A 12,554-nucleotide genomic window follows, 5' to 3' on the forward strand; every position below is an offset into this window, starting at 1 on the left:
AGCAGAATCAACCAATGCCTTACAATGGAGACAGAAGTTTCTACAACTTAAGCGAAGGAGGTTCAACAGACAGAGTCCTGCCAATCATAGTCAGCAGGATTGCTCGAAATGAAATTCAGGGCAGAACAGCCATCAACCGAATCGGGGAAGTTGTTGCCAATATGAGAATTAATACAGTCAGTATTAATCGTCTTGAGCATATTCGTGAGAGAGATACAATAGACAATGAATCTCTATTGCAAGCATTAGCTGAAACTTGATCTGAAGTCATAGAGCTTCGATCACGCCTGATAGTGTATGAAAGGCATTTGCTTGCCATGGAACGTAAAATGGCTGAGTTGAGGGTTCATCCAAATGATAATCGTCGTCATTAGGAAGTACTCTACTCGTTTCCTATTCATTCTTTTGGTTATAGTTAAGTCTATGGATAAGTTTTAGTGTTATTTTTTTCAGGGCATGAAAATTCTATTTTTAATGGGTCTGTTTGATGTCGATGTTTTCTCAGAAATTTGGTGTATTGTAGACCTGTTTAGGGTCAAGTTTTCCAGACTTATGTATTCAATATGCCAATTTAATCGACATGCATTTTCGTACTCTTGAAAAATAACCATTCAATTTCATAATATTCAGTTACAAGTTGTACTTGTCATAGACTTCTATTTTCCAATTCATATCAAGATTCATATTGAACTATCTGTTTTAGTTCAGAGATAACAGAATTCATATTCACTCTTGATATCTTATCATCATTGTATCTTTTGACTTTTATAGAAAAGGATGCCTCCTCGTAGGAATCCAAGACGTCAAAATACTGATGAACCACCGGTACCACCTCCGCCACCACCTCCTCAGTTTGACCCCGCTATGTTCCAAGCGGCGGTCACGACAGCTGTAAATGCTGCTATGGCTCAGATTAATCCTTCTGGTGCTAGTGGGTCTGGAGCTGGTACAAATCCTGCTAACCATGGCGAAGGTCATGGGCATTCGCGAGAGTACACTTATAAGGAGTTTTCCAATGCCAAACCCAGGACCTTTAATGGAACTGGTGGTGTTATGGCATTAAGACAATTGATAGAAAAGACAGAAGCAATTTTTGAAATTTGCTCCTGTTCTAAAAACAACAAAGTCAAGTTCGCTGCTTGTACTTTTTCTGAAAGAGCTTTGACGTGGTGGAATGGTCACGTTAAGTCACTTACTCTAGTAGTGGCTAATTCGATCAACTGGGAGAACTTCAAAGCTATGCTTATGCGGGAATATTGTCCGCGAGGCAAAGTATAGAAACTTGAGTAGGAACTCTGGGGTCTTTCAAAGGTTGGTTCTGATATATCAACCTATACTAGTAGATTTTGTGATCTGGCAATTCTGTGTCCGGAGATGGTTGCTCTTGAGAGTAAAAAGATAAAGAGATATATTTGGGGACTGTCGCCCCAAATTCAATCAAGTATGTTAGCTTCAAGGCCTGTTACTTTTGACAGTGCCAAAGAGTTGGCACAATCTCTCATTGATCACGGAAGCCATCAACACTCGGCAGTTGCTACATCAGAACAACCAAAGGGAAACAACAACAACAATAACAACAACAACAACAAGAAGGGTCAGAACAAGAGGAATGGCAAGTTTTCATAGGATTCCTCATAGAAACAACAGCTGGCTGCAGTCAACGTTGCGACTGTACCTACTGTTGTTCCTGTTAATCCAGCACCAGCTAAGCCATATGCTGGTAATCTCCCAAAGTGCAATAAGTGCAAATTTCACCATATTGGAAATTGCAGGGAAATGCAGTGTCGTAACTGCAACAGGAAAGGGCATACTGCCCGATTCTGTAGAGCACCACCCCAACCACTTAACCAAGTACCTGCTGCTGGAGTAGGTCAAGCATGCTACAATTGTGGTGAAGTAGGACATTTCAAGAGAGATTGTCCTAAGCCTGGAAATGCTGGTGGAGTCGAGAGGATATTAGCTTTGGGCCAGGAAGAAGCTGTGGCAAATCCCGTAGTAGTTACGGGTACGTTTCTTCTCAACGAAACTTATGCATGCATTCTATTTGATTTTGGTGCTGAGAAGAGCTTCGTGAGCCATAATTTCAAACACTTGCTAAAACAAAACTCTCAACCATTAAAAGAAACATTCACGGTCGAAATGGCTAATGGGAAATCTGAATCCACCAACGACATATACATAGGATGTACTCTTACTTTGAATAACTATTCGTTTCCTATTTACCTTATGCCGGTCTCTATCAAGAGTTTCGACGTGATAATAGGTATGGATTGGTTGTGTCCTAACCGTGCTGACATCCTATGTTATGAAAAAGCCATTCGTCTGAATTTACCAACTAATGAAACACTTGTTATTTATGGCGACAAACCTGGAACAAACCTCCAAATCATTTCTTGCATCAAGGCACAGAAGTACCTTCGCAAAGAGTACTGTGCTTTCTTAGCTCATGGTGTAGACAAAAAGCAAGAAGTGAAAGATATCACGAAAATTCCTGAAGTCTGTAACTTTCTTGACGTTTTTCCCGATGATCTTCCAGGAGTACCTCCCAAAAGACAAGTCGAATTCCGAATCGACTTAATTCCAGGGGCTACCCCTGTAGCCAAGTCTCCCTACCGTCTTGCACCTTCAGAATTGCAGGAATTATCCAGCCAGCTTAACGAACTTCTTAGTAAAGGTTTCATAAGACCAAGCTTCTCACCCTGGGGAGCACCGATTTTATTCGTAAAGAAGAAGGATGGATCATTCCGTATGTGCATAGACTACCGTGAGCTGAATAAACTTACCATTAAGAATCGATACCCTCTGCCTCGCATTGACGATCTGTTCGACCAACTTCAAGGTGCGAGCTACTTCTCAAAAATAGACTTAAGATCCGGGTATCACCAGTTATGAATTTTAGAGAATGACATTCCCAAAAGCGCGTTCAGAACTCGTTATGGTCATTATGAATTCATAGTGATGCCATTCGGATTAACGAATGCACCTGCTGTGTTCATGGATCTAATGAACAGAGTGTGTCGTCCATTCTTGGACAAATTCGTTATAGTCTTCATTGATGACATTCTTATTTATTCAAGAAGTGAAGAGGAACATGGCCAACATCTTCGTCAAGTATTGCAAACCCTCATAACAGAGAAACTTTATGCGAAGTTTTCAAAATGTGAATTTTGGATTAGAAAGGTTGAATTTCTATGTCACGTGGTCAGTTCTGAAGGAATACACGTCGATCCTTCCAAAATTAAGGCTATTGAAAATTGGTCAGCACCCAAAACACCTACAGAAATCCGTCAATTCTTAGGTCTTGCTGGCTATTATCGCAGATTCATCCAAAATTTCTCTAGAATAGCTAAACCTCTTACCACCTTGACGCAAAAGGGGGTAACTTTTAGCTGGGGAGAAAGACAAGAAACAACGTTTCAAACACTGAAACGAGCTTTATGTAGTGCACCAATCCTATCCCTTCCCGAAGGAATAGAGGATTTTGTAGTGTACTGCGATGCTTCTAATCAAGGGCTTGGATGTGTTCTTATGCAAAGAGGAAAGGTGATATCTTATACCTCAAGACAGCTAAAGACACATGAAGTCAATTATTCAACACATGACCTTGAACTAGGAGCAGTAGTATTTGCTCTGAAGATCTGAAGACATTACTTATATGGCACGAAATGCACAGTATTCACGGACCATAAAAGTCTCCAACACATCTTCAATCAGAAAGATCTGAACATGAGACAACGACGATGGGTAGAGCTACTGAACGACTACGATTATCAGATTCTTTATCACCCTGGTAAAGCTAACGTTGTAGCTGACGCCCTTAGCAGAAAAGAATACTCGAGACGCCGAGTAAAGTCGTTGACTATGACAATCCATTCACATCTGTCCACGCAGATCAGAGAGGCTCAATTAGAGGCCTTAAAACCTGAAAAAGTGACAGATGAATCATTGAGAGGAATGGATAAAAACTTCAAAGTCAGGGATGATGGAGTTTATTGTTTCATGAATCGAATCTGGACACCTAAATTTGGTGGTTACAGAGATGTAGTCATGAATGAAGCTCACAAAACTCGATACTCTATTCATCCAGGTTCAGACAAGATGTATCTGGACATTAAGAAACTGTACTGGTGGCCTAACATGAAGGCTGAAATCGCTACCTTCGTGGGCAAGTGTCTTACTTGTGCCAAAGTAAAGGTAGAATACCAGAAACCTTCAGGTTTATTACTGTTGGATTAGTGTCTAAGTCCATAACTATAAATTGGTATATACTTGACCCGACCCGACATGGTCCATTTGGGTTGCATGGCATCATGCATTTGGATAGACTAAAATGAGAGAAATAACACTTAAGGTTTATTAATATATTATAAGTTCTAATATATTAATAAGATTATTTAATTAGTATTGATCAAGAATTAATCTAGAATTAATTAAGTGATCAAAAGAAGACTAATTAAATATATGGGTTGATTGTGTAAATCATCCATACTTATATAGTGGGCTAATGCTCCATGAATTATCAAGTTGGGCTAAAACCCATAGGATGCTCCATGGTGTATTTGAACCCATGGATCCAAGGAAATGGAAAGCCATGACAGTTAGGGTTTACCCTAATTGTGACAAACTATATAAGCATCTTATTCTTGTAAAAATCGGCCACTAAGTCTATGTGTGGAGGGAAAACCGATTTCATGAAGTGTATACTTTCTCTCAAGTTATTCCAAGTGTTTATGATGTTGTGTGAACCATTTGAGGTGTCACAATTGGGGCACTAGGCTCTTGAGCTCCACGGAATCAAGCACCAAACAAGAGGTATGTAATTCTACTAGATTTTATATTATGTGTATTTTATATTATGCTAGTTAGAACAATACCTTGGAAATTGATATTTGCATGTATAATAGAGAAAACATAGATCCAAGGTATTTAGGGTTGCATGTACACCATAGGAGTGTTAGAATGCTCAAAACCCAACAGTGGTATCAGAGCCTAGGCTTGTTTTCACTTATACTTGATGCAAACTGCTTAAAAAACGAAGTTTTTTGCTGCTGGGACAGTGGACTCGCCGAGTTCACTGATGGACTCGACGAGTCCAAGGCAAAATGCATCCAACTCGCCGAGTTGGTTCGTGCACTCGACGAGTTGGACCCCCAAACAGCATATCTTCGAGTTTTGGTGTTGGAATTGGTCTAGAATCATTACCTTTGACTGTTTTGGACTTATAAAACCTGTTTTTAATGTGGTAATGATTATGTTAAACCAGTTTCAATGCTATAATCGAAGTTTCAAGTTTATATATGTTTATGTAATTCTTGAAAATTGTTGATTATGAATGTTCATGCTTATGAGTTTTGGTAGATCATAGGAATTATGTGCAAATTGTTTGTTATTATAATTCTTGATCTCAATGAAATTGTAAGGAGTCCATAACTTGTCCTCAAATTATGGATTACCAAAAGTTTTTTATGTTTCCTTGATTTATGAGTTAGTTTAGATTAATGAAAAAAAATTGTGTTTTAGTTGTTTTTGATCCAAATTAATCTAGAGTTAGTTCATAAAATATGTTTTTGTAACTTGTCTTCAAGTTATATGAAAAGTCATATTTATGAATCTTAAAACTCATAAAAGTGTCATAGGTTACATAAAAGTGAAGAGTCTTTTTCATTAAATAGTATTATGACTCCATAACTTGTCCTCAAGTTATGGATGTTAAAGAGTCACTTCTTTAAAAGATGTCACTAAAAGATAAGGAGTTACATAAAAATGAAGAGTCTTCATTTTAATGTACATAAAACTCATAAGTTATGAAATGAAAAGTCTTGAATAGTTTCAAAACTTGCCCTCAACTTTTGGAATTTGTAAAGTTACTCTTCATGTATACTTTAATTCCAAAATTGAACCCTTAGAATTTTAAAAGCTAAAATTCAAACTTTATGGACTTCATTAAATTAATTAAAGTGTTTAATTAAAAGAGTTAATAATTCCATAAAGACATGGTTTAAGTTTAATTAAATTAAGAGTATAGTTTAATTAATAGATTAAACCACCAAGTATTTTAAATGTTTAAAATACACCCTTATACTATTATTATAATTTTAATTATATAGATATGTATAAGATAAAGTCAATCTTACCATTAGTAGGCCTCATTCAAGAAGCCGGTCTATAAGGGGGTATAAGGTTACTGCCTATAAAATGGCAGTTTAATGGGTGTCCACTCTCACCCACCGCTTCCTTGACTGGTGGAGGGTCGTTAGCCGAACGGGTAGGAAAGGACTATAATTCTCCCTTCATTAAAAGTATAATGAAAAATACTAAGTAACTAAACACCTATAAATTCCCAATCTTAGTTACTTAGGAAAATGTGAAATAGGTGCTAACCCATGAAATTACACTTTGTACCTTACCAAGTCGTTAGTGGAGCGTGTGTGGTTAACCGGCACACTAATAAGGACTAGTAAGAGTGGCAAAGGGTAACTTGACTTTATTATAGATCGATGGAGCGTGTGTGGTTAACCGGCACATCGATTAGGTGATAAAGTTAAGGGTACCAAGTCAATTTGCATGGTTATTCACACCTTCTTTGTGATCCTCGGCATCCCAGTCACAAACTTGAGAGGGCACAATCGAGATTCAAACATGCCATTGAAAGTTCAATGTGTCTCAAAAGATCTAGGAGTTTCAAATCCAATTAAAACTTAATTATATTTCGTTTTTCATGGTGGAAATTGGTAAATCGTCATTTACCTACCTTCAACTATTTTATAATTTGGATTACGGCATCCCTCTTCCAATTATAAATAGGTTGTTGGATCCTAGCCTTAATATTTCATATTGGGTGTTATATTAAGGACTATAAATCAACTAACTTGAATTTCTCCCTTATAGATGTCTAGTTTAGACAACTATGGTCTTCCCATATCTTTAGGAACAAGCTTCCTAATGAAGATGATATCCCAAAAGGCAATCAAGGTGAAAGACTAATCCCTTTAATGAGCACTAATGGGACTGGAAATCATACTTCATTTCATCCACCTCCTCCAATAAATCTCCCTATCCCACAAGTTTCAAGACTTGATAAGTTCTAAGTCACTCAATCCTTATTGGCAAACAAAGTCTATACGTGCTTAGGTCTTGGAGATTAAGTCACATATTGACAAGCCGGGAGAGTCGGGTGTCGAAGTCTCGAGGTAGCTGGCTGTTGACTTGGTTCTTCAGTCACTCCCTGATGACAGATCACGACATGACCCTTTAATGATCTTATCTATTTGCTTGGTGCTGCTGAATCAACAATGATTTGGAACACTGGTAAAGCAAATTTGATTAGAAGATCGACTTCCCAAAACTTCATGAACATTGACAATGGTAACACTAGAAATCCAGAAAAACTTTCTCTTCCCAATAGAAAGGGATCGGCCATAGTCGACTCGGTTGACCAAATGGTAAAGAGAAAGGCTAAGTCTGAGATAGTCCCATGTACCATTCCCAAAGAGTCCATATGTGCCTATTGCCAAAGGAAAGGGGCATTGGTTGCGAAGCTGCCGAATTTACCTGAAACCTCATAAGGATGGTAAAGTCAAAAGTTTGACTCTACTTCAGGTAAAGTCCATTATCTAACTCTATTAAGTCTCTTTTGGAGATTCTTAATACATGATGTAATGTAATTACATTTTGATGTTTTTGAAGAATCAAAGGAAGCTTAAAGAAAAGGTGTGCTGATTCTGATCGCATGGTTCGATGACCAGAATTTTGAGCCACTGCATAAGAGTTATGAGATATTGCTTAGGAATAGATAACAACAAAGTCATCATATGAATTTTAATTGTAAGGATAAGTTTTTCCGCAAGTTTTAAAAATAAAAGAAAATTTTTTGATTTTATTTATTTTAAGTATCCTTACAAAGGCATTTGTGAAAAATTGTTGTTTATATGTTTCCATTGATAAGCAATATTGGAAAATGAATTTGATTCTTTCATTTGTGGTAGTGTCATAATTTATCAAATAAGGAAAGATTCTCATCACCCAAGTTTCAGTTGGATAGAAACTTGGAGTCATGCAAGTTGTATTGTGTGATGAATGAGGTTTTTCATCTTTGCTAAATTAAGACTAATTCCTTGTTCACATTCGCATGTGAGTCAAGCGAAGGACTAAAGGATCGGGTACATTAGGTTGTGCACTAGTTAGGTCCACCACAAAGGTTGATAAGATTATTCGTTATGATTTACTAAAGTTTAGTAAATATGATTATGCTTACAAGTTTAAGTGTAATGCTGAAACATTGGAAAAGTTTCAATATATGGCATAATGAATAAGAAGAATCAAATAAGGCAGAAAGATAAAAGTTTCTCCAATCTGAAGAGATGGGAGAGTACTTGTGTATCTTGTTTTATGATTATCTTAGTGATTATGGAACAATATCACAATTGATCCTCTAAGGAGACCTTGGTGCATTTGTTTGCCTAAGGAGAGGAATCGTGAATTGTTGAAATGGTTAAATCAAAAGATAAATCATACTTCGTTCCAAAATCGAATCTCAGAGTCATACTCCAAGATTGAGCCTTGAGTGACATAATCTTAAGAAAGGTTTAAAACACTTGTCAAATGTAGAGTAAAATGTTTTCTTACTCTTGTACATTTGAAATTGGTAAGTTGTGATGTTTTGGATAAAACAAAGACCAACTAAGGCCAATTGTGTGAAGTGTTTGTAAAAGAATCCGCACTATCTCTTGAATATTGGGCAAGAGAGTCTTATATGTCAAGAGGACAGTGGGAGTCTTGAGATAGTTTCAAGAACTAATCAAGAGTATTGTTAATTACTAGCCCACGACTTGAGGTTTGTAACCTATCGTGTTGACATATTCTTATTTCTATGTCTATTCCAGTTAAAAGTTGACTATGCTTGTGAGTTCTATGAGTTCTCAATTGTTTGCATAACAACCTGGAAGCAATGGTAGGCCCTTGTGCTGCCGAGTGGCAAGATATTAAGATTGAACAAGTTCAGTCCATATGTGTTTGGATTTGCCACTAACCTTGAATTGTGATTATGGTTATGAAAAATTCACATGGATAGGAACACTTACACCATAAAATCTAAGTGTCATAAGGTTTCTCTCCGATTCATGAAAATGATGGTGAGGAAACTCTTTCACTAAGTAGATTTTAAGTAGATAGCAATTGTGAGAATGACAAAAGGTCTATCAAAGGAAAGGTGTATGATTTTGATAAAGTCTTATCAAAGCAATTGTGTATCAGAAATCTGAACTTTGGTAAGAAAGTCAATAAAGTATTGTTTTTTCTAGAAGTCCAGCTGATTTCTGAATACATGTCAAAGCTAGTGGGAGCATAAGTGTTATGCTTGTAAGATAATAATCATTATGCTAGTGGGAGTATGATGATTATGTTGCAAGTTAGCAATGTTAATTATAGAAAAAAAAGTTTCAATTCGCTTTGAAAAAGTTGTTTCCTTATAATTAAGGGAGAGGATTTTATACTTCATTCCAATTCTACAAGCTTAGATTGAGATTTTAATCAACTTTATTCAAGAATATATATGAATGTTATGCTGGAATGGTTCAACATAAGGAAATTCTATATATGTTGCGTTCTCAAAATTCGTTTATGATTACGGCATCCCTCTTCATAGTTCGAATTGTGAGAACATGGCAAATAAAAAATTTATAGCATGAATCGTGTCCTATATGCTTCGGGTATAGGTTCGATTACGTGTGCTATAATCCATTCTAAATTTTCCTAATGCTTAGGGCATTAAGAGGGGAAAGGGATTAGAACTGGATATGACTAAAATGATTAAGCAATTGTTGAGAACAGTCTGAGGTTTACCAAAGATTGGTTGCTCATGGACAATTAGAAGTATAGAGTAAGGACCATATTGACATATTTTGAAAAGAGGCAACTCTTGTTCAGAAGTGATGGTCAAAATGGTAATATGGAATTGTTTCCATAGGTGGAAGTTATTCTTTGAATATGTGTAAGATTAGAGTACTTAATGCAAGAAGGATGTTCAAAGGAATGTACTTTGAATTTGAGACTTCGTTTCCATGGAACTGATCTCCATTGGAATTCTTTGTAATGTTTGTTGCCAAGTCTTTGTGACTTTTGGGTATAGTCATTACAAGAGGATCATTGCATATAAGTTTAGAATCTAACATATTACAGTAAATGACAAGAGGATTGGGATTGTGAAATGAGCATCATTGAAATATTGTCAATCGATCTGTTTCACAAAGAGAGGACCACATGTAAACATAGTGTGCGTACTTGGAGTATGGCATAGCTATTGTGTGGACGAACATAGTGTGCATGCTTGGAGCATGGCATGACTATTGTTTCAATTCAAGTATTAAGTTGATTAATCGAAACATGAATAATGAGTAATCAATATGGTGCTTAGATAAAAGGGTTTTTATTTACACTCAAAGTGTTGAGGCCATACAAGATTAGTATTATTTTTGTGTTTCACTTTGCATGTTTTGACTTCCAGAATAACTAGGTCATTCTTCCCGACTGACTAAGTTATTCAAACCATCCACAGTCGGTCATATGTTGGAAGTAGATATGAATCAAGACTGTCATGAATTTGGCTTGTATGATTTGTCTAATGTGCATTAGACATAGCAGTGGTTGCTACAACATTCATGAGTGCTCATAAGTTCTGAGTATTCGATTCAACCCACGCTCATTTGAATCACTTCATGGATTTTATCACGAGTGAATCATGAGACGATAATATCTTATATTCTTCAAACCTAGAGATATGAGTTGTTGACTATGAGTTGGTTATACATTGATTGCACGAAAACGCATTGGTAACTCGATGTTATAAAATGTGCCTTTGTGTATGATTCAACAAGTAGTCAGTACAAGCATATGAGTCGAAGTTTATCCATTCCTTTTACCCTCAAAGGGATAAAAGCGATATCTGTGGGCCCCTCGATGATTTAGTGATGACAAAATGTAAGTGCTCGGCCGGGTCTGGACTAATTTGATTTGTTCAATTAGTCAGTCGTCATAAATCGGAAATCGGGAAACAACAAATGGACAGAGAGAATGATTATAATCCATGTCTCAGTCCATATGATATGTAGAATGGAGGAATATATGATCACTTATCTAATGTACACGTCATTGATTTGTTCAGAGTTCGGCAGCAGCTTTTAAGAGCTACGATTGCTGGTCAGGTTGTGAAGGCGTACTTGCAATAATAGTTATTAGACTTATCCAAGCGGGAGACTGTTGGATTAGTGTCTAAGTCCATAACTATAATTGGTATATACTTGACCCGACCCGGCATGGTCCATTTGGGTTGCATGGCATCATGCATTTGGATAGACTAAAATGAGAGAAATAACACTTAAGGTTTATTAATATATTATAAGTTCTAATATATTAATAAGATTATTTAATTAGTATTGATCAAGAATTAATCTAGAATTAATTAAGTGATCAAAAGAAGACTAATTAAATATATGGGTTGATTGTGTAAATCATCCATACTTATATAGTGGGCTAATGCTCCATGGATTATCAAGTTGGGCTAAAACCCATAGGATGCTCCATGGATGCTCCATGGTGTATTTGAACCCATGGATCCAAGGAAATGGAAAGCCATGACAATTAGGGTTTACCCTAATTGTGACAAACTATATAAGCATCTTATTCTTGTAAAAATCGGCCACTAAGTCTATGTGTGGAGGGAAAACCGATTTCATGAAGTGTATACTTTCTCTCAAGTTATTCCAAGTGTTTATGATGTTGTGTGAACCATTTGAGGTGTCACACTTGGGGCACTAGGCTCTTGAGCTCCATGGAATCAAGCACCAAACAAGAGGTATGTAATTCTACTAGATTTTATATTATGTGTACTTTATATTATGCTAGTTAGAACAATACCTTGGAAATTGATATTTGCATGTATAATAGAGAAAACATAGATCCAAGGTATTTAGGGTTGCATGTACACCATAGGAGTGTTAGAATGCTCAAAACCCAACAATTACAACAACTTGAAATACCAGAATGGAAGTGGGAGCGAATTACAATGGACTTCATAACCAAATTACCCAAGACATTGGGTGGTTATGATACTATTTGGGTGATCGTCGATAGATTAACCAAGTCCGCTCACTTCTTACCGATCAGAGAAATTGATAAGATGGAGAAGCTAACGAGAACTTACCTCAAAGAAATCGTTAGACTGCATGGTGTTCCAATATCTATTATTTCCGACCGAGATAGTAGATTCACTTCCCATTTTTGGCAGTCTTTACAAAAATCTTTAGGAACTAGGCTGGACATGAGTACAGCCTACCATTCTCAGACTGACGGACAAAGTGAGAGAACGATTCAAACTTTAGAAGATATGTTACGAGCTTGCGTGATAGACTTTGGTAAGGCATGGGATACTCATTTACCCCTTGTCGAATTCTCGTACAATAATAGTTATCACACTAGCATAAAAGCTGCTCCTTTCGAAGCTCTCTATGGCCGTAAGTGCAGATCTCCTCTGTGCTGGGCTGAAGTAGACGATACGCAGT

Source organism: Lactuca virosa, chromosome 2, assembly GCF_052849685.1.
Source record: "Lactuca virosa cultivar CGN04683 chromosome 2, Lactuca_virosa_CGN04683_v6, whole genome shotgun sequence".
Classification (NCBI taxonomy): domain Eukaryota; kingdom Viridiplantae; phylum Streptophyta; class Magnoliopsida; order Asterales; family Asteraceae; genus Lactuca; species Lactuca virosa.